The 27,869-nt window shown below is 50.3% G+C and overlaps 1 protein-coding gene across 11 annotated transcripts in view; it reads right to left on the bottom strand.

The window, feature by feature from the left end:
• Nucleotides 1-27,869, bottom strand: part of Plekha6 (pleckstrin homology domain containing A6) — a 142,441-nt gene that overhangs the window by 112,316 nt on the left and 2,256 nt on the right. For 8 of the 11 annotated variants that reach the window (XM_038349921.2, XM_038349924.2, XM_038349936.2 and 5 more), the window contains exons 2-3: nt 23,961-24,037; nt 20,136-20,193 (exon numbers count right to left, since the gene is read on the bottom strand). The gene's annotated coding sequence lies outside the window, so the exon portion shown is untranslated. Of the gene's footprint in view, nt 1-20,135; nt 20,194-23,960; nt 24,038-27,869 lie in introns of those variants that run through there. The other 3 variants (XM_038349933.2, XM_038349928.2, XM_038349927.2) reach the window with 1 other exon arrangement.

The following is a 27,869-nucleotide window of genomic DNA, read 5'->3' on the forward strand; positions in this document are numbered from 1 at the left end:
CAGGGAAGCTAGGAAAGGTGCTTCTAGAATCACCCATGTAGAGGCACTGTGCTGGTTGCTGTGGGAGGTGCAAACTGATCAGAGAGAAACACCTATGTCACTGGAATATTTCAGAACGACTATTTTCAAACCAGTTTTTTGGCCAATAAAAGGTCAATTTTTAAAAGATTTTAGATTTTATTTTATTAAGGTTTATTTATTTGTTGTGTATACAGTGTTCTGCCTGCATGTTTGCCTGCAGACCAGAAGAGGGCACCAGATCTCATCACAGATAGTTGTGAGTCACCATGTAGTTGCTGGGAATTGAACTCAGGACCTCTAGAAGAGCAACCAGTGAGTGCTCTTAACCAATGGACCATCTCTCCAGCCCTAAAAGGTCACTTCTGAGGAAATAGCTTGGCTTAAATAAACATGAGTTGATGACTTTGGCCCTGGTTCTGACCTGAGATTCAGAAGATGCAGGGCCCAATCCAGATGTTTGCCATCTGGGTTGAAAAAGGTCCTGTCTGTGACCTGACTCTCCAAGCCCCACACTCGCTACCAAGGCGCACCAGGAGCTTGCAGCGGGAGTTTCCTAACATTAAAGCCAGAATAGCTTAACCAGGCATAGCCTGTCCAATCGTATGCAAGCCCTGTCCCTGCTCTCCAGACCCCTATGCTGGACATCCAGCCCTGTGCCCCAGAGGTTTCTCCTAAGAGACATTGTGTGTTCCATCTTAGTGTCTCCCTCGTTGTCCTGCTTTCTTCAAGGCCCTCCATCTTGTTCCCTCAGAAACCTTGTGCACAGCTCATCCTCCCAAGTACTAGAGAGCTGTCGGAGGCCTGCCGCCCTCAGCACCTAGAACAGAGCGGTCATGACTCTTCGTGTCCTCTCTCCTCCTACCATGTGTTCTGCCTCCCTCCTGAGGGCTGGTCTCCAGCCCATTGAAGCCACTACAAACAAACCCTCCTTTCTCTGAAGAGTCGCTTGATCTCAAGGTTGAGAGAGGTCCCGGGAGTCAGTCACCCCAGGCACTATCCATACTCACATCTAAACACACATAGCAATGGTGGCAATGACTGCAGGCTACCGGTGCCAGAGTCCTTACTCACTGAATCATCTCACCAGGCCTGCAAAGCAGAAGGGTATAGGAGCCGCGTACCGAGAAGCGGACTCTAAGTTAAGTCTGCCATGCCAGCTGCAGCCCAATGACTATGCTAAGAATAAATGAAGATCCTAACACCTTGCTTGCATTATGGCTGCTAGAGGAGCTACCATCCCACGCCACCACTCCCCCGAGGGTATATGAGCAGGAGGGAGCCAAGAAGAACAGTACTAGGCTCTGACTCCCTCCCGGCCCCGGTATTGCCTGCAAAGCCTGCCTCAGCATCCTCAGAACTTCCTTCCTGTGCAAGCAGAGGTCCCCTAGATTAGACGAAGAGAAGCTGCCAACCCAGCCCCATGTGAACATGAACACAGGAGGCCCACACAGTCACACTGGCCCGACAGCATCTGCCACCTGCCTCCTCCAGCATGCAGCCTGGACACCTGAGAAGAGGTAGCTAGCTGAGCATCGGGAGCAGCCACACGTGAGTCATGACTGGCAGCGGCACCGTTATCTCACTTAACTCACAGATTGGGTTAAGAGAGGTGCAACAAGAAGACTCAGGGAGAAATCATAAAAATATCCATAAGTTCCGGTTCACCTCCCAATATGATCATCTTAGGAATAGTTTCTTCATAGGTTCAAAGGATAATGAAAGATGCGTCTGGGCAATCTGAGTAGAGTATACTCGTTGGGTACATAGCAGAATATTTGAAGGCAGATTATGGGCACCTATGTGAAATATGCTTACCCACCTTCATAATGTGAGCTGGTCCATTGTGAAGCACTGGATAACCAACCTCTTTGAACTCCACCACAACCCTGTAACTACCAGTTCTTGTCATCAAAACCCACCATGTCCAGTCTCTAGTCACGCAGCTAGAGGCAGAACTGTGCACCCAGATGAACCACCCACCACACTGACCTGAGCAGAAATCTCAAATCTAACACCTGAGTCAGATATCTCCAATGCTGTTGTTTTTTTTTTTTACAATTGGAAGCACCGTCGTTGTGGTAATTAATCTTGATTGTCATCTTGATTGGACTGATAAGAACCCACAAGATTAGCAAAGCACACCTCCAGACGTATGTGGGGGTGTTTCTGGAAAGGATAACTAAAGGGGCTGGAGAGGCAGCTCAGTTGGTAGCGTGCTCCTCTAACATATATCCACAAAGCCCTGGGGTCGATTCCCTGCACAACATAAACCAGGTGTGGTGCAAACCAGTAACTCAGAACGTGCAAGAATTCAACATCATCTTCAGCTATGTCTGAGACCTACCTTGTTTTGTTTTGTTTTTAAGGGAAGCAAACAAGACGGAAGGATTAATGAAGAGGGAAAAGGACCACATGAATGTAAATGAATTCCATCTCATAGACTGGACGGAATTAAGAGTACAAAAAGGGGACCTGGCATGGTGGCTCACAGCTCTTCCTGAGCGCTCTCTCTCTCTCTCTCTCTCTCTCTCTCTCTCTCTCTCTCTCTCTCTCTCTCTCTCTTGCTCACTCACTCACTCTCACCCTTCCCCCTTCCCATCATGCTTGGTTTGGTCACACTCTCCTTACAATGATGGAGTGAGTGAAACTTTTGAAACCACGAGACAAAATAAAACCATCCTCTCAGAAGTTGTTTGTGTCGAGTATCCTATCCTCGCAATACAGAGTCCAGGACACCACGCAGATCTGTGGTCTGTGGATAATTAGTACAGTAACAAGAAGTCGACGTCTACCCAGACACTGCTGAGGTCCAAGCTCCACCCAACCTTGTCCAGGCTGCAAGGCTGGCAGCTGGGTCTATAAAGGGAATACACCCAAACGGTAAGGCCATGTCTTGGCTGCAAACACTTGGTCTACTCTGTTTACAAAGGGCAAAGTCCCGGTGAGAAGGGAGGGGTAGCCACCCGTTCTTGAAGGGCCACCCTCCACTTAAAAGGAAAGCTGGTCAGACTGACTGAGAAGCAGAATGAGGTTACAGAGCTCACACAGTTCAAAATGGAAGCGAGCAGTATGAATTTCTCCACGTGCTCCTAAATCTTCCAGGTGAGTTGGGCCAGTATGCTGCCTGAGCACTCCAGAGCCATTTGGGCCCCGTCCCACTAGGCCCCGCTAACTTCAGCCTCTAGGCTCCGAGATTTCCCATAGAACTTGGCCTGCGGTGGGCCCCAAATGCTGCAGCCTCCTGCTGGTCAGCACCATGGTGTCCTATAAAGGAGACAGGAAGTGAGAGGCCGTTTTCTCTGGGAACTGGTTGAAGCCTTTTCTGTCAGAAACATCTCCCAAAAGCTGGACACTCATAGGCGTGGCTCTAAAACCTCAACAGAGAACCCACCTTCCATCACATCCACTGAACTTAGCAGGCAGAAGACGCCAGGAGGATTCACCTGTCCTCCTGCTCTCCTTCCCCAATTGACTCCCCTCACCCAGAGAGCTCCAGATTACCTCAGAGCAGTCTCCTCTTTCTGCATCATTCCTCAAACCACCCCAAGACAACAGACAAAAAAACAACCCAGTCTGGGTATGTTCCAGGCCCTCCACGTTGAGATGACAAGTCTTTCTCTCTGCATAAAAAGAATCTATCAACTGGGTGTGGTTATCTACACCTTTAATCCCAACACTTGGGAGGCAGAAGCTAGCCAGTCTCTGTGAGTTCAAAGTCAGCCTGGGCTGCATAGTGAGACCCTGTTTCAAAAAGAAAGGAAGGAAGGAAGGAAGGAAGGAAGGAAGGAAGGAAGGAAGGAAGGAAGGAAGGAAGGAAGGAAAAAAGAATAAGAATAGCCCAGGACAACAGATTCAGTACTGTGGTGGTTTGAATGTACCTGGCCCCCATAGGTTCATAGGGAGTGGCACTATTAGGAGGTGTGGCCTTGTTGGAGGAAGTGTGCCACTGAGAGTGGGCTTTGAGGTTTCAAATGCTCAAGCCAGGCCCAGTGTCACTCTCTCTTCTGGCTGCCTGTGGATCCACATGTAGAACTCTCAGCTTCTTCTCCAGCACCAAATCAGCCTGTGTGCTGCCATGTTTCCCACCATGATGATAATAGACTAAACCTCTGAAACCTTAAGCCAGCCCCAAGTAAATATTTTCCTTTATAAGAGTTCCTGTGGTCGTGGCGCCTCTTCACAACAATAGAAACCTTAACTAAGCCAGGCGGTGGTGGTTGCACATGCCTTTAATCCCAGCACTCAGGAGGCAGAAGCAGACGAATCTCTGTGAGCTCGAGGCCAGCCTGGTCTACAGAGTGAGTGCCAGGACAGGCTCCAAAACTAAAGAAAAACCCTGTCTCAAAAAACCAAAAGAGAGAGAGAGACAGAGAGAGAGACAGAGAGAGAGGGGGGGGGAGAAGGAAAGAAGGAAAGAAAGGGGGATGGAGAGATAGCTCAGAGGTTAAGAGCACTGGCTCCTCTTCCAGAGGTCCTGAGTTCAATTCCCAGCAACCACATGGTGACTCACAACCATCTCCAGTGAGATCGGGTGCCCGCTTCTGATGGAGGAGAGTTATCTGTCTATGTTTCTTTCATTGGTTAATTAATAAAGAAAACTGCCTTGGCCCTTTAAGAGACAGAAAATTAGGTAGGTGGAGTAGACAGAACAGAATTGTGGGAACAAGGAAGTAGAGTGGGGGAGACGCTTCAGGCAGTCGCGATAGGAGTCTCCATGCTTCTCCTCTCCGAGATGGATGCAGGTTAAGATCTCTCCTGGTAAGCCACACCTCGTGGTGCTACCCAGATTACTAAATATGGGTTAAAGGAAGATGTGAGAATTAGCCAATAAGAGGCTGAAACTATGGGCCAGGCAGTGTTTTAAAAGAATACGGTTTCCGTGTAATTATTTCGGATAAAGTTAGCCGGTTGCTGGGAACTGGGCGGCGGGACGCAGCCCGCCACTTCCTTCTACACGCTTCTGGTATGAGGTAGAACACTGTACACTTAATAAAGAAAGAAAGAAAAGAAGGAAGGGAGGGAGGGAGGGAGGGAGGGAGGGAGGGAGGGAGGGAGGAAGGAAGGAAGGAAGGAAGGAAGGAAGGAAGGAAGGAAGGAAGGAAGGAAGGAAAAGAAAAGAAACCTTAACTAAATCAGTAGACAAATAACAGAATGAATCTGAGCACTAAACCTCTGACTCTGGGACCCTAGCAAGCAGTGTGACCTCTGAGTCTTGGTTACTTCACAAGGTAACCAAGTTGGAAGTTGCAAGGTTCCAACAGGCAATATTCAGTGCAGAATATAAGAGAAAGCCTGGGGTTCGCTACATTTCCTCAGAGTTCTCAAACTCCACGCGATGACTCACCAGTGGGTGTGAAACCAAGCGAGGGGTCAAGGCTATCTTTAGAAGAAGGTGGGGGGAGCCTTCCTGGAACACAGCAGGAAGCTGTGGCAAGTAAGGGTAACACACTTGTTACTGGAGCAGGAGAGAAAACCTGCCTGAGTCCCACAAACATTCCCCCGAGGGATCACCTTTCAAACTTTCTTGATGGCATGCTCACCTGTGTAACTCGTGCTCCGCCCTCAGCAGATTGGGATGGTAAGCTCCTTAGGTCCACCTCTCTAGGTCTCAGCCCCATGCCAGCCCCTGCCACCAAACTGGGCTCAGACCATAAAAGCAGGTGACAGCTTGGGAAGCAACTACCAAAGAAAGAATCAGGATGGAAGAGGGAACCCACAGTAGACTGGGCTGGTCAGGCAGATCCAAACCAGTCCCTCTGTTTTGCAGATGAGGAAACTATGTTTACAGGGGGAGGACGGGGTTAGGACTGAGACCTGTGTTTGCATGGTCCACGCCAGGAAACACACACACAAGTGGAAGTATACGTGGGGGCAGAGACAACACAGCATCCTGTCCTGCCAATCTCCTGAAGGAAAGAGGACAGGGTCTGCCTGGGAGCACCTCTTTGTCTCACACTATCCTTCTCCATCTCTTTTGAGGTTGATCCCCCCCCCAACTCCACAACTCAGAACCCCCTCCCCCAAATACCAGCCAACTGGTTACCCAGGCAACTCAGCTGGGAGGCTGCCAGTTACCGTGGCAACCCAGCATGGCCACCAGGCTGCCTTGCATAGGAAGGTCAGGGGACCAACCAGGCTACTGAGCAGCTGGGATGTTGCTGGCAGGATTGGCCCAGGCTGGGAGGCCTACATGCCCGAGGGAATTAAGTTCCTGCTGTCTGGTACCTCTATTTCCCATGAAGCAGCCTCCTCCAGGGAGGAGCATGAACCATAGGCTAAAACCTCCCTGGTTTAATCACCCAAGCCTCATCAAGCCTGATCCTGCCAGCCAACCTTTTTTTTTTTTTCTGGCTGCCCTGGAACTCACTATGTATGTAGACCACTGTCAGCCAACCTTTCAAATTACAATGTGTGTGTGTGTGTGTGTGTGTGTGTGTGTGTGTGCATGTATGTGTGCATGTGTGTCTATCTACGTGCATGTGTGTCTGTCTGTCTGTCTCTCTCTCTCTGTGTGTGTGTGTGTGTGTGTGTATGCATGCACACACATTACAGTGCCACCCGACAACCTGCAGGAGTCCCTTCTCTCCTCCCACCGTGTGGGTCCCGGGTGTGGAACTAAGATTTTGGGGTTGGGAGTAAACTCCTTCTCTTGCTGAGCCATTGCACTGCCACCCACACCTCTTACAGAACTATTGTCGCCTCTCATTGCAGACCGAGTAGCCACTGGCTGCCATGCAGCCTAATTCCGGACCTCTCACCCTTCTCCCACTCTGAGCACATCCAGGAGTCAACATACATGCGATTTGTATGTCTCTGCATGCACATGCTGTCTCTCCATGAACTATGGCAGTGATGAAGACACACTAACCCTTCTATTTTTGCTGATTATGCTCCGGGTGCCTCCTGTAAAGTCTTGTTTCTTTTCTTTTTCGTTTTTGGTTTTTGGTTTTGGTTTTGGTTTTTTCGTTTTGGAGACAGGGTTTCTTTGTGTAGTCCTGGCTGTTCTGGAGACCTGTCCTGTCGAGACCAGGCTGGCCTCGAACTCACAGAGATCCACCTGCCTCTGCCTCCCAAGTGCTGGGATTAAGATGTGCGCTACCACCACCTGGCGTGTAAGGTTTCTTGATTGATCCATACAAGCATGTTGTCTCACTTTGCTGACAGAGCCACCAACACTTAGGAAAGTGAAGGAACTCGTTCAAAGCCACAAAGCTAAGAAGACCCCCACATCTCTGTCTGGGAAAATTGTTTTCCTGTCGGATTACCTAACTAGCACAGTGGTTCTCAGCCTCCCTAATGCTGCGATCTTTATTACCTTTAACACAGTTCCTCGTGTGTGGTGACTCCCCTAACCATAAAATTATTTTGTTGCTACCTCATAACTGTAATTTTGCTACTGTTATGAATCTTAATGTAAATATCTGATATTCAGGATGTCTGATATGCACCCCCTGTCGCTGGGGGTGTGGGTGTCACAACCCATATGTTGAGAACTCTGACCTAACAGGAGAGTCTTTCTGGGCCATGTTAGACTCTGAATTATAAGGGTTTTTTGTTTTTGTTTTTTGGGGTTTTTTTTACAATTTTTTAAAAAAAAATTAATATTGTTTTTGTTTTATATGCATTGGTGTTTTGCCATGGGGGTCAGGTCCCCTGGAACTAGAGTTACAGACAGTTGTGAGCTGCCATGTGGGTGCTGGAACTGAACATGAGTCTTGTGGATGAGCAATCAAGTGCTCTTAACCACTGAGCCATTTCTCCACCCTCCCCCCTTTTTATTTTTACAATATTGTAGGACCTTGTCTTGGGGAAAAAAATTTCAAACTAGGACCCCCTGGTTCACAGTGAATTACTCCTATCTTAGAGAAGAAGAATATCAGAGGGGCAGAAATAAGAGGGAACCAAGATTCTATGCCTCACTTGTAAGTCTAGCAAGCCTCTGAGCAGCACCATGCTCCCATTCATAACCCATCAAAACAGCTTTGTGTCCCCACTACTGTTCTTTCCTATCTGCAGTGAGATAGCCCCAGGTTCAGGTGAGGCAAACTGACTGCAGGCCTCAGATAACCACTGGTGTTCATGATGACCCAGGAAACAAACAAAATCAAGAATACAACCTCCAGACCCAGAGCCCGGTGGAACTTAACAGGCTAATTGCAAGCATTTGACTAATTAGAAGCAAATTGGCATTTGCAATTAGAGACACATGATCTTCTCAGGTAAGTATGAGTCAGACAGGATGGACGGTGACTTCAATGCTAAGACGAGACCTCACCTTCACCAAGCACTCTAAGTCAGCTCCCTGAGAAGCAGAGTTCCTGCCAATCCCAGGAAGGCACAAACCAGGGAAGGTGAGCAGCCTAAAGCCTAGGACCAAATGTTCATCCTCCAGGGCACACAGGTATCTCCACACTGCCTGAATGCGCACAATAAGAACCAGCGTCTACAGGTCTACAGAGATGAACGGGCACCTCAATACCACCTGTCCCCCTGTATGCCCAATAGCACACTGCTCTGGCTTTTGAGGAGATGGCACACAAAACACAAAATACTAGATCTTACCACTCATCCAAGGAGTTGAAACAGTGAAGAAAAACATACTGACACCATAAAAGATGCTATAAGTCATGTCACAGAATTTTGTGTGTGCGTGTGTGTGCGCGCGCGTGCGCACGCACATTCATGTTTGTCAATGTTGTGTATCTTCCTCTACTGTTCTTCACCTTATTTTTTGAGATAGGGTCTCACTGAATCTGTTGTTCATGAATTTGGCTAGACCAGCTAGCTAGCAAAACCCAAGGATCCTCTTTCTCTCCGGTGCTGATTACAGCCATACTGATGAGGCCCCATGATCTGCACAGCAAACACTACGGAGTAAGCCATCTCCGCTGACCTGCAAAACGCATTCTTTTAAAAAAATATTATTTCATTTAAAAAATTGTCGGGAGTGGGATTTCGAGTGTGGGCATGTGAGTGCAGGTGCTTTTGGAGGTCAGAGGTGTCAGATGTTCCTGGAGCTGGTGTCACAGGTGACTGTGAGCGCCTAAAGTCGGTCCTGGGAACTGAACTCCAGTCCTCTGAAGAGTAGTACATACTCTTAACCACTGAGCCATCTCTCTAGCCCTACAAAATGCATTTTTTTTTTTGAGACAAGGTTTCTTTGTGTAGCCCAGGCCATCCTAGAACTCACTCAGTCAACCAGACTGGCCTCGAACTCACAGAGATCCGCCTGCCTCTGCCTCCCAAATGCTGGGATTAAAGGCGTGCACCACCACAGCCCAGCTACAAAATGCATTCTTATACACAGCAACTAGGAATGTAAACAAGTGCTTTTGAATATAAAATTTGATAAACTTTATCCAAATATTTTTAAATATGTAGCAATTTTATTTTTACAAATGTAACCTAAGAGGGAAATATCACTGATATGTGTAATGATTGGAATATGTATATTTCATTTACAATTATTTATAGAAGGTGAAAATTTAGAAACAGCTAATTTAATATGAAGATGAAAAATTGGAACAAATGTAATGAAATACTTAGAAACTACTTTAAATACTATAAAAATATGAGATGGAAAATGCTTATATGACAATAATATACAGGTGGCCAAAAATCTGAATGGTTCAGGCATATTAGGACATACTTTTAGTCCCAGCTTATGAGGCAGACGGGTGTCTGTGAGTTTGAGGACAGCCTGGTTTACATAGCAAATTCCAGGCCAGCCAGACCTACAATGAGACCCTCTCTCAAAACCAAAACAAAATTTTATGGCATGTATGTATATTGTCATAACAAGTCGACTCATGTTTGTGAATGAATTCTAAAAAGATACATCAACTAAAATTTTTGGATTAGATACCAAATCTTTTTCCTGTTTTTATGTTTAATAACTATTTTAACACAGAATTGAGTTTTTGAAGTATAAACCATCATATCAGTTCTGTGCCCTGAGGTTTATACTAAGGGGGAAAAATCCTAAATACCAGAGGAGCACGGGAGGACCCTCATAAACAACAAAATGTACATATTGTGTTTATTTGTAAAGGAAAATAAAGCTGACAGCCTCACATGTTCAAAAACGGCTATGCAAAATACACTGCACCCACATGCAGACTATAAACAGCGCTTTCAAAAGCAACACTTTTTTTTTTTTAATCCCGTGTGAAAGCGAAGCCTGTATGTTTTGTGAAGCTTGGAAGCACTAGAACCAAAGGGAGGAATTCAGGGGCTGACTCAGACAGGGACTGTTCCCACCACGCAGGAAGTTCTTGTGAAGTAAGAACTCTGGATTTCCCCAGGCTGTCCGAGGGCTCAGAGGGGCCTGGAGAGAGGCAAGTAGAGACAGGTGCTGAGAGACTCTACGGAGTACCAGTGGCCGGGACGTGCACACACCAAGAGTCTAGCTGAAGTAGATGTCACAACTCCCTACTCCCCACTTACTCCCCAAAGAAGTTTGGTTCTGAGAGCATTTTAACTAGAGAAACGTTCACGACAACTTGCCCCGCTATGTCAACCTCCCGCTTGGGTCTTGTCCAGCAGGCCAAGCTCTCACTAGCCCAGCCACCTTTCCTCTTGCCCTGCCCCTGGGGCCAAGTGGATGCCCAGTGATCATCAAAGGGGCTGCTCCTGCCAAGGCGGCGAGGAAACAGGAGCATCAGCCGCAGCCTGCTCAGCTCCCAGTGGCAACTCACCCGTCTGGGGTGCAGTCCAGGTCAGCTCTAGGAGCTGAGGGCTCCCCTGCGGAGCCCACCCCTGGGCGCCACTGGGCCTAGATGAGGGGGGTTGTGACAGCAGCTCTGCCAGGGCAGGCGCCCGGCTCCTCTATTTCCTCAGTAATTACTTCATTTGCACCGAGCAGGAAGAATCCAACTCAATCATCCAGGCAGACGCACTAAATGTAATTATCTATGTAATGCGTCCTGCACCATAGCCTTCCTGTGAAAAAAGAAAAAGCAGCCGAATTGGGGGGAGGGAGGCCCCTTTGTCTCCAGCCCACGCAGCACGCCACCAGGATTAATTACACACGGCGCTAACACGTTTATCACCTCGTAGCCCGGTGGGGAAACCAAGGGCTTTTAATAATTCATATCTGCGGCCCAGCACTCTGTGCGGTTGTGCGGAGACATAGAACCCTTTCTGCAAGGAAAGCTCGGTGTTTATGCCGGTGCCGGAGCTGCTGTTGCCACCGCTCTGGAGGCACCGCCGCCCTGCCCCCCTCTCCCTCCTGCCGCCGGCCGAGACTCTGTGACAGGGGCCCACCCCCTCTCTGCCAGCAGGATGGGCTCGACTCTTGCTCAAGCAAAACCTCAGCTGCCCAGAGGTGGAGGTTGTAGCTGGACAGTTGCAGCCACAGAATCCTCCCCACTTCCACAAGGCTCCGAGGCCCGGGGTTGGGGACTGAGCCGGCACCTGCAGTGCCCGCAGCCATCTGGACAAGGGCTCCAGCAGAGGCGTGCCAGCCAGGGCTCCGCCCACGCATGCTGGAGACCCGTGCCTGAGTGCGCTACTGGAAGATGCCAGATGGAGAGCGAGAGGTCTAGAGGGATTTGGAAAGAGCTGCCCAGTCCTGAAGGCCACCACTTCTTGAGACACTTACTGGAAGCCGTGTCCTTCTCTTCCCCCTCTACCCCCTATCACCTCCTCCCATCATGCCCTGGCCCGCCTCTCCCTGCATCCAGGGTCTCCTGGCCAGATTGGCCTGCAGTCTCAAAGGGCATCTCCCTGAAGCTGCTTCTCCCTCCTCCTTTTTCCTCTTTCCTCACCCCTCCCCCTCCCTTGCCCATTGCTGGCCACTTCATCCCCAGACTCTCACACAATAGCCCAGTCCCAGGGCTCTAAAAAGCAGCTTGCTTTTCCTTTATCAACACTGCCTGTCCCTTCCCTCTTCATCACCCCCTGCCCACATACCCTTCAGCAGCTACCCAGTGAACCGCAGACGCCCCCTAAGAAACCAAGCGCCTCTGACCCCTCCCACTAAAGGAAAGCCTCCTCCGACCTGAACCTGACCTCTGAACCTTCCCACCTCTCTTTCCTAAAAGATTAGAGGTAGGGTGGGGCTGGACCTTGGAGAGGTTGACAGCCCCAAAGCTGCCCTCTCCCAGGGAAGCAATTCAAATATAATCAATTCAGACGGTGTCGGCTCTTCTTGGAGCTTCTGAAGGGGGTGAGGTCACAGAAAGGCTATAATTAGCATTCTCACCATCCATGATCCCCAAGTAAGGCTGCCAAGGCTGAGGATGAAGAAGGCAGTTCACTGCAGTGCATTCAACCCTGGCCTGCGTGGCCAACGCAGGCTGCCAGCCCTACCCCAGCCCAGCCTTCTTCTTCCACCTCCTAGATCTGATGCACCTAAACGGACTCACCGGTTGGGCCTCGGAGGTGTGATCCCGCGCTGAGAGCGCTAAGTGCGATTCCGGAGGCACCCCTCCCCCAGCTTGGGCCAGCTGGGGTCCTCCTCCCCCGCCCCTGGGGACCCCTTCGGAAGAGCGGGGCACTGGATCTAATCTGGTCTAATCAGTCATCCTTCCCGCTAGCAGGTCCCTGGCTCCGGGGAGAGGATGCTGTTGTGGTTACTGCAGGATCCAGCACCTTTCCCAGGCAGAAGCAGCTGGGCATGCTCCATCGGCTCCCGTGGGGATTTCAGGACCACGTGACTCTCCCTCCCCAAGCTGTCACTTAGGATCAGGAGTAAATAGTCCCCCGGAAAGGTTTAACTCCATCCACACCAGTGACAAGCTGCTAACCACCCTTGCAGCCCTCCCCGCAAAGAAGAAGGGGTTGGTGGGCACAGCCTTCTCCGCCTCCCACAGCCAGGGCAAGGCTGCCCCCCAGAGGGCATCTGGGCCTGCATATGGGTAAGCAGCATTTTCAGAATCTTCCCACGAGTGACTTGAAAAGCTAGAAATTTTCGCCCGTGGGCTTGGCACTATGGTGGGGGCCTCATCACCCAGCCTGCCTAGCAGTGGCCTTTCAGTTCTGTGACCATCTCCATACAGAAGGACCATCGCCAGGTATCAGGAGGACTTTACTGGGGTCCTGTCCCGGCACAACGAATTTAAAGGAAAAACATTAGGAGGGAGCTGGGACTCATCTATAAAGCACCAGGATCTCATCTTCAACCCAGACTGGTCTCTGGTGACCTTGGATGGGGATGCTAGCCACGCCCCAACACCTGTGTTCCGCAAGATTGATGGGCAGAGAGATGGGAAGTGCTAAATAATGCTACAGCCCCACTTCTGCTGTAAACAGTAAACGTCGTCCCCCCCCCCCCCGTCTCGCTCCTCTTCTGTGCCTCAGTTTCCCTCCTTTCCCATCTTCCCTGGAAAGTAGATTCTCTATGTCGTGCAATGGAAGCGGTTCAAAACCAGGATCAGAAAGAGATGGGAGTGATTTTGCCCTTCGTTTCCAGGGTTACGTCTCAGCTGCACCTTGGACCCAAAGCTGAGGACCACACTACTGAGGTCACTTCTAAACGTCTCAAGAAGCGGGGATTAAACGACAAACCCCTGCAAGGCCCCGCCCACATGGTAATTCTGTCATCATTTGTTAATGGGCTGTCTTGATTGAAAACATAAAAAGCAGCCTGGGCTGCGGATGCTGGCTCAGTTGATTGAATGCTTGTCCAGGACCCATGAAATAAGACCCTGGGTTCAAAACATGCACCCCATAAAATATGGTATAGGCAAGAGAATCAGGAGCTTAAAGCTATCCTTGGCTACTTGATGAGTTCAAGGTCAGCCTGGGCTACGTGAGACCTTGTCCCAAAAGGGGGGTGGGGACAAACAAAGCAGAAAAACATCCTCTCCCCCACTCAAGTCTGAGTGAGTCTCACACAATGTGTGAGCATCATTTTTGCCACCTGGAGTACTTTTCTAAAAAAAAAAAAAAACCACAAAAACAAAAAAAAAAAAAAAAACTTACTTTAGAAGGTACAAGAGAACACCTCCCTCCTAGCACCCAGGAAGAGATAGATTAGGGAAGTGGAGATATAGAGATGCTTTGATGGGGTAAAGTCAAGAGCTGGCGAGGTACCTAAGGGACAATCCTCAACTCTTCCCGGAGCAGGTCAGCACACAGAAGCCTAGCTGCTCTCTTGAGAGGGTTTCCCTCCTCTCCCCTCAGCTAGATAAGCTGCCAGGCTGGCCCTCAATGACTCAGGGAAAGCCTCTCAGCTAAAGGGGCAGGGAAGTTGTGAGTAAGGGCCCAGTGCCAGCCCCAGCTCACCTACCCAGCTCTCCAGGACTTGGCAAGCATGCCTGGTACAGGTGGGGCCGAGTTGGCTTCTAGGCCGCCAGAAACGAGGGGCTCTTGAGGAGTCTCTGGCCTTAAGAAGTTGATGGAGCAAAGCAGGGTTGGGAAAGAGACCCCAGTACACAAGAGTGGAACGGAAGGGAACAAGGACCCCAGCCCATATGCCACACAATCCTCAGGCAAGCGGAGAGGGCAGCCAACAGACAGGCCTGCTGGGCGGGTTTCCTCTTTGGCAGACAGAGAACAAGAGTTCCAGACAAGACTCTGGTTCACCTAGAAGTCTGAGCCAGAAGGGTGGCTGCTTCTAAGGGCTATGGAGGCTCCAGGGGGTATGAGAAGCCAAACGGATGACTGGGCTGGGCACAGTGCCTTCCTGCTGGGGAGCAAAATGGGAGATGTACAAGGGCTTATGGGGCTGGCAGGATGAAGGAGGTAGAGCTGAGAAAGCATGTATTCTTTGCCAAGTCTAAATCTTCCCTCTGTTAGCCCAGCTGAGAAGCAAACTGCTCCTGGGAAAGGCTGAGGAGGAGGCCTGAGAGAGGAGGATACCTCCCCCCTAAAAAGAGCCTCTGTGGTCCTCCTGCCTTCCTGCTCCAGGCCCAAGCTCACCTCACTCACTCTTCACAACCCTCAAAGAGCATCACCTCTCCCCAGTCCCCACATGGTCCTGGTGATCACTAAACTGATGGACAACCCGGGTTCCAGACTCAGCGCCACCCCCGACTAACACAACACCTATGCAGTAGGCGCTTGACTGCTGGGCCTCAGCTTTCCTCACCTGTAAGAGCGGGTTGCCTGCACCTCAGATCTGCTTGTCTGTCTCGTTCTTTTCTGTCCTGAGTGACACTTGCCTTTCTTGGGACAGAGCTGACAGGAAAACTATACCAGAATTGCTGTTCTGGGGCCTCTCTCCTCCACCCTGTACAAAGGACAGCAAGGCAGTTCTGGTTGGCTCCACTTTAGGGCCTAGAGTGTCGCCCCTGGGAACCCACAGGCTGGGCATCTGCTGGATGCTTGCTGGCCTGCACAGCCTTTAGGAAACTATATGGGCTTCATCATCTGGCTCTTGAACACCTGTGGGCAGAGCCCTGCCTTCTGCATGTCTGTCTCCCAGCAATCCCTGGAATGACCAGAGCAGTGCCTGGGTGCACCAGACATCCAAGCCAGTGTCCAGTTGCCCACCTGGCGCCTTCCTGCAGGAAGTATTCAGACCAGAGCAGGAAGGACTGCTAGGGCTGGGCGGGGCTCCCTGGGTGGAGGAGCGGGAGAGGTAAAGGTTATCAGGGCGTGGTTCTATAAGCCACCTCTCTGCCTGCCGAGGCTCCTGCCCTGACAGCTCTCTGGAGGGAGCGGCACTCTGGAAGACAGAAGAGACCTGTTCCTCAACAGGCTGCTAGAGAAGGAAGCGGAGGACCACAGCCAGACGTCCTATTGGCTAGGAATTGCTTTTATGCAGTCTGTTCAGAAGTCCAGCAGACCCACAGGGACAGAACTGCAGTAAGGGAAGGTCAAGACGACCCCCAGCTCCTGGCAAGTGATACAGGGGGTTGTTACCCAACAAATGCTTTTGAAGGCCTGGACTGTGGACCATATGTGCTCTGCTGCCCTCCTGTGGATTAGTCTGGTAAGTGCACACAGGCCCACAATGAGTTCTAGCCACCCTCTCTCCCTATTAGCTTTTTCTCTTCTCACATCTCCTCCATACTTGGCAAATACCACTTTTAAAACCTCAGCACACTGGAGCAATGCATCAATAGCATATACCATGAGACCTGCCTTCCAAATACCACGAAGGGACGGGATTAATGAGATACAGTTATCATACTTGTTAAAAACCCAACCCAGAGAATGTCAGTATTTGCTCCTTGAAATGCTAGGAGACGCATCTCATCAAACCGTCTGCACATCCGACTCTTTCTTTTTTTAAAAAAATACTTCTTGAGATCCATGTGTGGAGTCTTCATCGTTTCTGCTTTACCTCCCTACCAAATGTCAGAAGCCTTGGTGATAATTGACTGTTCATAGGAGATAGGGCATTCGGGGGTCACTCATTCACTGGTGTGCTCATCCTGTGAGGGGCATGAAGCCCCAGGCACTGAGGATGCTGAGGGCAGCTGTGGTACCACGGTGAGGACACAGCAGTGAAACTACCCACAGCGACTCCTCGCCGGCCGGTTTCTGTACGCTGCCAGGCAGCTCAGCTTTCCTCTTACTTGCTAAAACAGAGACGGCAGAGCCTCCTTTACCAAATGGTTAAGTGAGGTAGTGTTGTAAAGCCCTGTGCTCCGAGAGAGGCTACTGCTGTCACAGGCTGGGGACATTTTCATCATAATACACGGTAAGATAATCGTGTCTCTCTCCAGACTTCATAGGCATCCCTGGGTCACCCTGCCCCTTGAGGAGTCTCATGGTTCTCGAGTGGTCCCAGAACAGCAGATCCCCTTCAGCTGGCAGCCTGGAGAAATCAAGTTGAGTGAGGAACTCTGGGGAAGGCCAGCAATCTGGATTTCCAAAACTTGGGTGCACGCCGGGGATAGAGAATGGCTGATGGAGGAAAGTGGGCGTGTGTGGAAATAAACAATTGGGATGCACGTGGGCTTCCCCACAGAGGAGAGAACGTGGGAGGGACGAGGGGACTGGTCCTCACATAGAGGGAGCAACGTGCACAAGGTTTCCTGTGCATGAAAAGGAAGTATGTGAGGAGGGAACCCCAGAGACTTGGCATGGCTGGAGGAGAGTGGCCAGGAAGCAGGACTAAGAGGACAGTGCTGAACCCAGTCAGGAAGTCCTGGACAGGCTGGAAAACGGAATTTAGGCCTTGCCCTAGAAGCAATGGTAATGTGGAAGGGTTTTCGTGGAGAATAATATGAACACCTTGTACTGGGGAGGTGGGGACACTCTTGCACACTCTGACCCGGGGACAAGAAGATCAATGGAGAAGCTACTAGAAAGGTCTAGGTAGGGATGACCTCGGGCTGTGGCCTCAGGGATGCTGGGAACTAGGCCGCTTAGGAGACGGGAGGAGCAATGAACATGTGGGAGGGGAGGGAAGGGAAGGTGAGGCTCTCTATCTGCCTATAAGAGGGATGCAGAGGTAACCATTCATGTTGGCACACACTGAATGGAGGGGCTCTGGAGAAAAGCTACAGACTGGTATCTGCAGCAGTAATTAATTGTGTTCTTATTTATATCCCATTTTTTTCACCTACCCACCCATTTCAGTAAATACTGGGTTCCTACAGTGCAGCGGAAAGATACTAGGATAATGGAAAACAAAATGAGCAGACACTCTCCTCAAAGATTACTCAGCAATAGAATTCCACCAAAAGGTAAACAAGCTGACGCGCATGGTTTGGCGGTGCTGTGCCCGTCATGGGTTCTGGCTCAAGTATCATAAAAGAACCAGCTGACAAGTAGGAGTCAGATACCTGGGTATAGGAGGAAGAAAGGGCTCCAGGCTTAGGGAGCAGCACATGCAAAGGTCCCGTTTGGGGTTGATGTAATGAAGGGGGAGAACATCAAAATAGGACACTTGTGGGAGAGAAGGTCACAGAGATGGACAGGTCACCCCATCTTAGGTGGCAAGATTTTTCAGGTTTATTTTTATTATTTATTATTTGTATTATTTATTATTTATTTATTAAATTATATATGTCTGTGTGTGGGTATGGGCCCATGAGTGCAGGTGCACACAGAGGTTCCCTGGAGCTGGAGTTACAGGCAGTTGTGAACCACCTGATGTGGATGCTAGGAATTCATCTTGGGTCCTCTGCAAGGACAGCACAGGCTCTTAACTGCCGAACCATCTCCAGCCTCTAGGTGATGAATATGAAGGACGGATGGAGATGAAACAAAGAGCAAACGAACCCAGCAACCGAACACTTACCAAAAACCATATTAAGATGATGTTCATAAGAATGAGAAATGCAGCCAGGGCAGTGGTGCTGCCACCTTTAATCCCAGCACTCGGGAGGCAGAGGCAGGCGGATGTGTGAGTTCGAGGCCAGCCTGGTCTACAAGAGCTAGTTCCAGGATAGGCACCAAAGCTACACAGAGAAACCATGTCTCAGAAAAAAAAAAAAAAAAAAGAATGAGAAATGCAGAAACCGTTTAAGTGAAGCAGTGAAGCAAGGACTGGGTGTGCCCTTACAGAGGGCTTAGCTGTGCAGTCACGGGACAACAGAGCAATTACCAAATAGATCACGTGCAAAAAGGGCTTTTTGTTTTTGTTTTTTTAAAAAAATATAGTTAACACTGCAATGCAGGGTGGTGCACACCTTTAATCCCCACGTTTGGAAGGCAGAGGCAGGTGGGACTCTGTGAGGTCAAGGCCAGACTGATCCATGTAACAAGTTCCAGATCACTCAGGCTAAATAATGAGATTCTGTCTCAAAAAAGGTGGAGTGGGGGAAAGATGGCTCAGCAGTTAGGAGCGCTGACTGATCTTCCAAAGGACCCAGATTCGATTCCCAGCACCCACATGGTGGCTCACAGCCATCTGTAACTCCAGTACTGGGGGACTCATCCTCTCCTGGGGGATGTGGCCTCTGGTAGCAATGCACACATGTGGTTCACAGACACATATGCAAGCAAAACACCCATGTACATAGAGTAAATAAATAATATATATCTGGTTAATAAACAAGTTGATATCTGTGCTGGCTGGTTCTGAGGCAGGGACTGAAAAAAAAAGATGACACCTAGTTGTCCTTAGGAGTGAACATTTTTTAACTGTTGTTGTTGTTATTATTATTATTATTATTAGGAGGAGGAGTACTGGACCTCACAAATGCTAAACGAGTGTCTACCACTGAGCTGTATCTCCACCATGTTTTCCCTTAAGTCTCCCTAAGTTACCCAGGTTGGCCTGGAGCTTAGTATGTAACCTAGGTGGGCCTTTAATTTGGGATCCGCCTGCCTGTCTCCTGAATAACCAAGATTATAGGCCAGCAGGCCCAGATGAGGATTTCAAACAAAGGAGGGCTTCCTCTCTAGAAGGCACCTTTCTCTCTGAAGGTATAGCTATCTCTGGCAGAGACAGTGACCCAGCACCAGGGCAGTGGACATTGGGGCTCTTTGGTGGCTGCAGGCTACAGGGGTGGCTCAGGAAAGAAGTCGTGGACCCAGGCTTGGGCATGGAGAGTTTCACTTCCGGCAGAAGCTGGCACTGAGCTTTCTGGGAGATGGGAAGAGACAGACAGACAGCAACAGACACTGAGTTCCAGCAGAAGGAAATGAGTCCAAGTGTGTGGTTGTAGACCTTCAAAGCTGGAAGTCGCATCCTCTACCTGCAGGCCAGGCAGCTTCCCAGGGCCTACGCTCAGCCACCCCAGAGTCAACACTCATTGCTTACACGACCTCGCCAATCCCTTAGAAGAAAGAGAACACCCCACATCTCAAGGGCCACGGAGGCCCCATCCAGGAGAACAAGAGCAGCTGGGCGTAGCCTTGCCATTGCTAGCCTGTTTCCTCCCAAGAATCCGTCCCCTAACATTCCACACCCCACTTCACATCTCAGTGCCCCATCTCTTTCCCCTCAAACCCTTGCCAGGACATCTATGATAGCCTCTCCCACACCTGGGATGAGTCAGTCATTTGGCTGGTGCAGCCCAGCCCAGCACTCTGTGGACCCTACCCTAGAAACCTTTCTGTGACTGACACTAGTCACACTCAGGCCCAATGACACATGCTCTTATCTCTCAGGTGCTTCTCGGTACCTATGGGCCACCCACAGACCCAGTGGCCATACCTAAGGTGACAGACCAGATCCCTTAGCCGCTTGCTCTCCCTAGGAGGCATCTATGACTAGGGTAAAAGCCAGACCAAAGGTGAGGTAAAAAAGCAAATGATCTACTTACTTGATGAAGTATACAGCTCCTTCCGGGGTTGAATCCGTCTCCCAGCCTTTAGGCAAACCTGCAAGGAAGTAAAACCACAGACTGAGAAGCCCTGGAAGCAGGTACTCATCTCTCTTCTACCCGGGATCCTGGGGCCTGGAATGGCAGGGAAACTCCAGTGGAAGCCACAGTATCTGAGCAGTCGCTACAGCTTTTGCAACTTCTGCCCGCTATTTCTAGTCTTCATCCAATTATAGCCAATTGTATCTAAGTATATCCAAGCCTTCATGAATGAGAAGAGAGATGACTGTAGACAGAGGGGTCCTCTGACAACGAGCACATGAACGTCAACAGATGAACCACTGCATTATGGTATTTATCGTTTACCCCACTAACCTCTGAGCCAGGTCCAGAGCCAGACATAGAGGGAACCCACAGACACCTATCCTGTAAGGTCCGCAGGGGGTCCTCTGACCTCCTCACAGAGGTCAAAGCTGGGGCCAAGGGTGTGTGGCTCACCCAGGACTCAAAGGTCCTTAACACCCAAAATCTAATTAGGACACAAGTCTCTGAATCCCAGGCCAGCGTTAAGACCTCCAAACTGCTGCTTTAAACAGGCGCTGAGGATCCCAGAAAACACAGACGGGCTTTTGAATTTCACTGGCATCTCAGAGAAAAAGTATCCACAGAGAAACTCCAAGACATCAACGGCAGAATCTCAGAGTGGCAAGGGTTGAATCACGGAGGAAGCTGACCTTAACCAGGAAGCACTATAGATACCATATCCAGAGTCCTGGTAAGTCCTGACTCAACCTGCTACCGCAGGGCCACTACTGCTGCGATGGAACACCATGACCAAAGCTCCTTGGGAGGAAAGGGTTATTCAGCTTACAAGTCTAACTCATTGTTCATCATCAAAGGAAGTGGGAGCAGGAACTCAAACAGAGCAGGAACCTGGAGGCAGGCGCTGATGCAGAGGTCATGGAGAGGTACTGCTTACTGCCTTACTCATCATAACCTTCTTATAGAACCCAGCGCCACCAGCCCAGGGTTGGCACCTCCCACAATGGGCTCAGCCCTCTGGTATCAATCACTCACTACTTAAGAGAACGCCCTTGGGGCTGGAGAGATGGCTCAGCGCTTAAGAGCACTGGCTGTTCTTCCGGAGGACCTGGGTTCGATTCCACATGGTGGCTCACAACTGCCTATAACTCCAGTTCCAGAGAATCTGACACCTTCACACAGACACACATACAGGCAAACACCAATGCACATAAAATAAATAAATCTAAAAGGAAAAAGAAAAGAAAATGCTCTTAAAGGTGGCGCACGCCTTTAATCCCAGCTCTCGGGAGGCAGAGGCAGACAGATCTCTGTGAGTTCACGGCCAGCCTGGTCTACAGAGCGAGTGCCAGGACAGGCTCCAAAACTACAGAGAAACCCTGTCTCAAAAAACCAAAAAGAGAAAGAAAGAAAATACCCCACACTTGCCTGCAGTCTGGTCTTCCAGAGACATTTTCATAACTGAGCTCCCTCCGCTCTGATGACTCTAGCTTGAGTCAAGTTGACATAAGACTAGCCAGTACACTTGCTCACTCCACCAAAATAGAGATACTAGCCAGGTCCCACCTTCCCAGCACAGAGAGAATGTACACCAGCCAGGGCTGGTGGAGACCACTCCTCCTACAGGGAGCGGGAGCCCCTTGGCTGACATAGAGGGAAATGGGAGCAGATTCTCTTGGCACTCATTGCTTCTCTTGCTCAGTCCAAACCTGCCTTAGAGGTTACAAGGCACGGCCAGCCACGCACTGGTAGTCTGAGTATCCCACGATCTTACCACCTGCTTCGGGTCACACATTCAAAGAGCAGAGCCCGAGCTCGGGAGAGTGGCTGGTCCACCTTTGACCCATCATTGTAGTCACTTATATTTATGAAGATCCTGTGCGTCCATCATTGCTGGTGTCAGCAGAACAAGACAGTGGAGCTCAGCTCTGGTTCCCCCAGGAAGCGGTGCAGAGGAAAACCATACGGTCTCAGCAGCCAGCACTCAATGGAGTAGCTCTTCTCAGACATCAGCGGCACCTTTAGTACTATAGCTAACGTACAGTGTGCAGTGTACTGGGTGTCAGACCAAGAGGGAAACTGAGTCCTGTTAATCGGCTTGAGGCCACACAGGAAGTGCCTGGGCTGGGATGTGAGTGCCACCTCCAAAGCCTACACTCTTGCCTCTGTGTGGCTCCATAAATGCTGCTTGTTCCCCTCTGTCCCCGTGGGAGGACGCTCCCATTCAGAAGGGTGTGGGCTGGCAGCCTCCCCAAGTAGAGGGATCCCCATTGGGTCAGAATCATAAATAATCCTGCCACTGTGATGTGCTGGGAAAGAGGCCAGGGTGGTTTCTGTCCTCTGCCTTTTCTAGCAACTTCCCTCCACACTGCCCTCTCTGCCTGGGCAACACCAAGAGCGCTTATGTTCCTGTCCAGGCGGAGTGCCCGCTCGGGCAGCTGCCCTCCCAGCAAGCTTTGGGGGCATCTTAACTCCTTCCCAGCCTTGGATAACCAGTCAGCTGCACCCAATGTGGAAAGAATTGTCCCCCAGGCTCTTCAGAACCTTCTAAGTCCTACCTAGGGCAATACTGCTCTCAACTGGAGCAGTTGAGGCCCTGCACCAGCACAACCAGCCAGCAGAAGAAACCAGCTGCAACATGGTGGCAGGGGGCCTCACTGCGCTTGAGTTGGAGATGGGACAGTGGCAACCGCAACACCCGCTCCCCCCCCCCCCCCGCCAACACCTCTTGTGGTGCCAGCCTTTTTGCATTGCACTGCTACCACCTTGTAAGGTTCACAATCCTCTCCCACTTACACAGATGCAGAAACAAAGTCCCAGAGGAGCCAAGCAACAGCAAGGAGAGCTAGCTGCCACCGGAACTAGGTCTCTGCACCTCGGAACTTGCTTCTCGCCAGGACCCTACTTTGCTTGTTAGCCAGGTGGCCTTGAGCCAAGCACTTCCTCTCTGACCTTCATTTTCCTCCCCTAAAATGCAAGGGTTGAGCTCCGTGGTCCCTGAAGCCTCCTTCAGCTCTGATTCCAGCCCAGATCTAAACGGAGTAGGCTCTGGGCCAGTCAAATCCTTAACCCAGCAAGTCCAAAAGTTGAGTTGTGCCCTGTGAGTGACCGAGGCTGGTGTCTGGCCACGTACAGACTATAAAGGGCCAGGAGCGTTCCTACAATACTGTTCATGCCCCTCTCCCTCCCGGCCTCTCAAGGAAGGCCTTTCGCTAGCTTGCAGTCCAAGCCTTCTGATTCCCCGGACCACTTCCCCTGCAACCCCAAATGAAATATTTCTCTGGCTGTTTCTTGTGTGTCATTGGCCTGTGCACATCTACCTTTCCCACTAGCCTGGGAGATCTGAGAGGGCAAGAAGATCAATGTTAGCCTTGGCCTCTTTCTCCCCAGCTGAAGGAGTTCCACCAGCCACCAAGGGCTATTTGCATTTAAATTGATTAAAATTACTTCCAGTCCACTGTAGGCCGACCACATTCCCGCCGCTCTCTAGCACACATGGCTGAGGGCGGCTGAATTAAGCAGCACAGGTGGAAAACAGCCCAACTTAGCATTCAGCTCTGGGGCTGGGGCCCAGGATAGAGGCAACCTTTAGGTTGATCTGCCCTCTAAGATCTGAAGAAATGTACCCCTTAGAGGTGCTCTGCACTACTCCCCAGGGGCCGTCTGGAGCCTAGGATGAGTCTACCCATGGCAAAGGAGGGGTTAAAGCAGGTCTGGGGCCAAGGGCTCCTATGTCCGTCTCCTCATTAACTGCAAAGTATACAATGGCAGGTGACTCCTTACCTGGGCTGGAGCAGTAGCCACTCTGGATGGGTGAGTTTGTACCAGGGTGCACCCAGCTGGTTGACTTCTCCTCATCACTACGGAAGAACCAATGAGACAGGGTCAGGTTCACACAAGGCTTACTGGATCAGAACTCTCACCTCCTGAGACGGCCACGCCCACCCTGCTATGCCATGCATTTGTTTGTATTCACATCTGTAAAACCAACCCTGAAGCTTCAAAGGTGAGTGACATCTAATCCCTGGCTGTGAAGAATCCACTAGTCCAGCAGGAACATGGACACGTTTAGCACACAGTGATGCTGACACACGCTGATGCAGACATACCGTGACGCGGACACACCATGAACGCGGACACATCATGAATGTGGATACACCATGAACGCGGACACACCATGAATGTGGACACACTGTGACGCAGACACACCATGAACAAAGACACACCGTGACGCAGACACACCATGAACAAAGACACACCATGATGCAGACACACCGTGATGCAGACACACCGTGACGCAGACACACCGTGACGTGGACACACCGTGACACAGACACACCATGAGACAACAGGAGACAGACTCTGTAGGCTGCAGGTGCAGAGCTACCACAATGGACAGAATGCTGTGGCCCTGGCCCAATTCACTGAAGAGGACACTTCAGAGAGACTGTGAGGACCTCTAACAAGCAGTTCCTCAGGTGGCTGAGCAGGGGTCACTGTGAAGAGTCCCAAATGGCTGCAGCGCTGTGCTTTGTCGGTCACAACATTCCCTCCATGTGAAAGTTTGACAGAAGGTTGGGTGTGGTGGTGCATGTCTTTAACCTCAGCACTTGGAAGCAAAGCAGACAGAGTCTCTGAGTTGGGGCCCAGCATGATCTACATATCAGGTTCTAGGTCACTGGAGAGGTGGCTCAGCGGTTAAGAGAACTGGCTGCTCTTTCAGAGGACCTGGGTTCAATTCCCAGCATGCACATGGCAGCTCACAACTGGCTGTAACTCCAGTTCCAGGGGATTTGACACCTTCATACAGACATACATGCGAGCAGAACACCAATCCACAGAAAATAAGAATAAGTTCTAGGTCAGCCAGAGCTACACAGCATTTTGAAATGCTATTTCAAAAACAATAAAAAAAGGATTGAAAACAAATCTATAGTAGAGAGCTTGTCTTGCACACACAAGGCCCTCGGTTCCATCTCCAATATTAAAAACAAAAATAAAATAAATTGACAGATTGTGAATCTGAGGTTCAGAGAAGTTATGGAAGTGATGGAGCCAGGATTCAGACCTGCCCACTCCCCAATCCCAATATGTTTCTGGTATCTTACACCCAGTGAGGTGGGCTCCCCAACACCATCTATCTGAGGACAAAGGAGCTCATAGATTTACTTCAACCCCACCACCCAAGGGACACTAATTCTCCCAGATGTGTCCCAACATGAAGCTCCATTTCAGGATGGAGTAGGGGAGAGGGGCACTTCCAGATGGCCCAGGCTCTGGAGTGGGGCTTGAGACAAGATTCCATTCAGTGTCCCAGGAATAAGTGACACGCATAAGCTCCACAAAGAAAGAGTCTACTCGACTTTTATTTTAGTAAGACTTACAAGAAACTGCACTCATGTATAAATTAATGTTCTGATAAATCTGAAGAACACCTTGAAAGCTGCCACCAAGTCAAGATAATGAACCCCCAGCTCTTTGTGCCCCTGGTACTTCCTGTCTCCCATCCTCCCAGCCCTGTTTACCCTCCTAGGTCTTCCCGGGGAATCTGCTTTGTACTGGCATTCGTGAGTTTCTGGTTTACACAGAAGGAATCACACAAGCCAAACTTGTCTATCTTAACTTCATTCCACACCATGGTGTTAGTGATTCACGAATGGCCCTTTGCAGCGGCTCATGAAGGCTGCACCAGTGTTTGTCCGGTGTGATGGGCATACAAGTTTTCTCAGCTTGGGTCAAAGTTGCGGTGAACATCTGTGGGCCATGAGGGGACATGTGCCCTTTTGCTTTTTTTTTTTTTTTGACTTTGTTAATTTGTTTTGTTTTCTTTTTCAAAGGAGGGTTTTTCTATGTAACAGCCCTGTCTGTCCTGAAACTTGCTTCTTAGACCAGGCTAGCCTCAAACTCACAGAGATCCTCCTGCCTCTGCCTCCCAAGTACTAGGATTAAAGGCGTGCGCCACCACACCTGGTGACTTCATTAAGTTTTCTCTGAAGCTGGACACCTGCTGTTCAGAGGGACTTTCCAACTGACTCACCCCTCTGTCAAGCAAAGAAGAAACAAAGTCACAATTCTAGTGACCTCTTGCACTCTGGAGCCATTGGGAGCTGTAGGAGGCGGCCTCTAACAATAGAGCCTTGGGTCTGGGTTTGGTGCTGGAGAGAAGCCAGAGAGGAAGGCCAGGACTACAAAAGACTGGAGGGAGCCAGTGTCCCCAGCCTATTATGCTGCCAGGACCCTCCCCTCCTCTCACACAGTAGCTCTCCCCCAGACTTCTCCTCCGTCTCCACCTCACCTGGATGCTATGGATAGCCTCATCACAGGATGGCTTCTCCACCACAGCCTTCAGCTCCCTCTGTTTATCCCTCTCCTTGTCAGCCTGGTCTGGAGTAAGGCGGCTAGGTGATGCCTGACCTTAGCACTGATGGGGAAGCTATCCCTGAGAGGGCTCAAATCCAATCTCCAGGTATAACTATGTCCTTCATCCCGGTTATCAGTGAGTGGCCACTCTAGTTCTAGGGCCTCCCCCACTGGCCTTGAGTCCCAGCCTGCCTCTCCTACACACCCTACTACATTGCCCTCTAAGCAGCCCGTAATTGAAGAAAAAGTCAAAGCCATCAGGTTCCCCGAATATCTACCCTACCTGCAAGCATACTCAGTTCCTCGCCTGTCTTTTCTTGTCTCTACACTGAAGAAGTAAGCCCTCTCTCCTCTGAGGCTAACATTCTCCTTGGGCAATCTCCCTACTCTTGCCCATCTTTCGTTTACAGCCCTTATCTACTGAGAGTCCCAGCCAGAATCATGAAGGGCACCTACCTGTGGCACGCAGCCCCTTCCCCATGCTACTGTCTGTGTCTCATATGAACACAATTCCCCATCTCTCTCTCAGTGACACCCACCTCCCTGCCAACTTCCTACTCTCCTTCTCAATCCAGCATCCCTCCCGGAAGCAAGTCTCTCCCGCTTTCCCTGCTTGCTGGCATCCTCCTCACCAATCCCCATTATTCTGGTCTCTGTTCCCAGCCTCCCCTGAAACCACTTTCCACTAAGGACAGCCCTCTCACACTCCTAAGACGGGTAGCCACTTCCTAACTTCTGCTCTTTGGGTTTTTCTTCTGTATTGGCCACTACTGCTCCCTCCTTCCTAATTCCTTCTCAAGCTTCTTCTCTCTTCTCCAGTCCTGGTGCTGTTCACCTCTGACCCCCTTGGTCTCATTCCCAGGCTGGCCTGTCTTTCCCTCTTCTCTCCTTAAATACTGATGTCACCTGGCTGTCTTCCTGTCCCCTCACACTCTGGGAGGTCCCACCTCTTCACACCTAACAACTCCTAGAAGACCCTCTTTAGCCCAGCCTGCTCTCAAACGCCAGGTGATGTAGCCAGCTGCTACGCAACCCTACGGGTGGCGCACAGGGACCTCAAGTTCAACACTTCCCCACTGAACTTACGCTTCCCTCCAACACACACACACACACACACAAACACACACACACACACACACACACACGAGCTGGGCTCCCCTTCTAGTCTTGATCTTCATCAGACACTGTGAGGTGCCTCTTCCCTTGCCCACATTCAGCCACGGGGACACTCTTAATCCTCTCCCGAGAGATGTTCCTCCTCTCTCACCTTTTCATCTCCATCCTCTCTGCTTCAGTTCAGGCCCTAGCAGCTGTCTCAGACTTCCAGCTTTC

The sequence above is a fragment of the Arvicola amphibius genome, chromosome 12, assembly GCF_903992535.2.
Source record: "Arvicola amphibius chromosome 12, mArvAmp1.2, whole genome shotgun sequence".
Lineage (NCBI taxonomy): Eukaryota > Metazoa > Chordata > Mammalia > Rodentia > Cricetidae > Arvicola > Arvicola amphibius.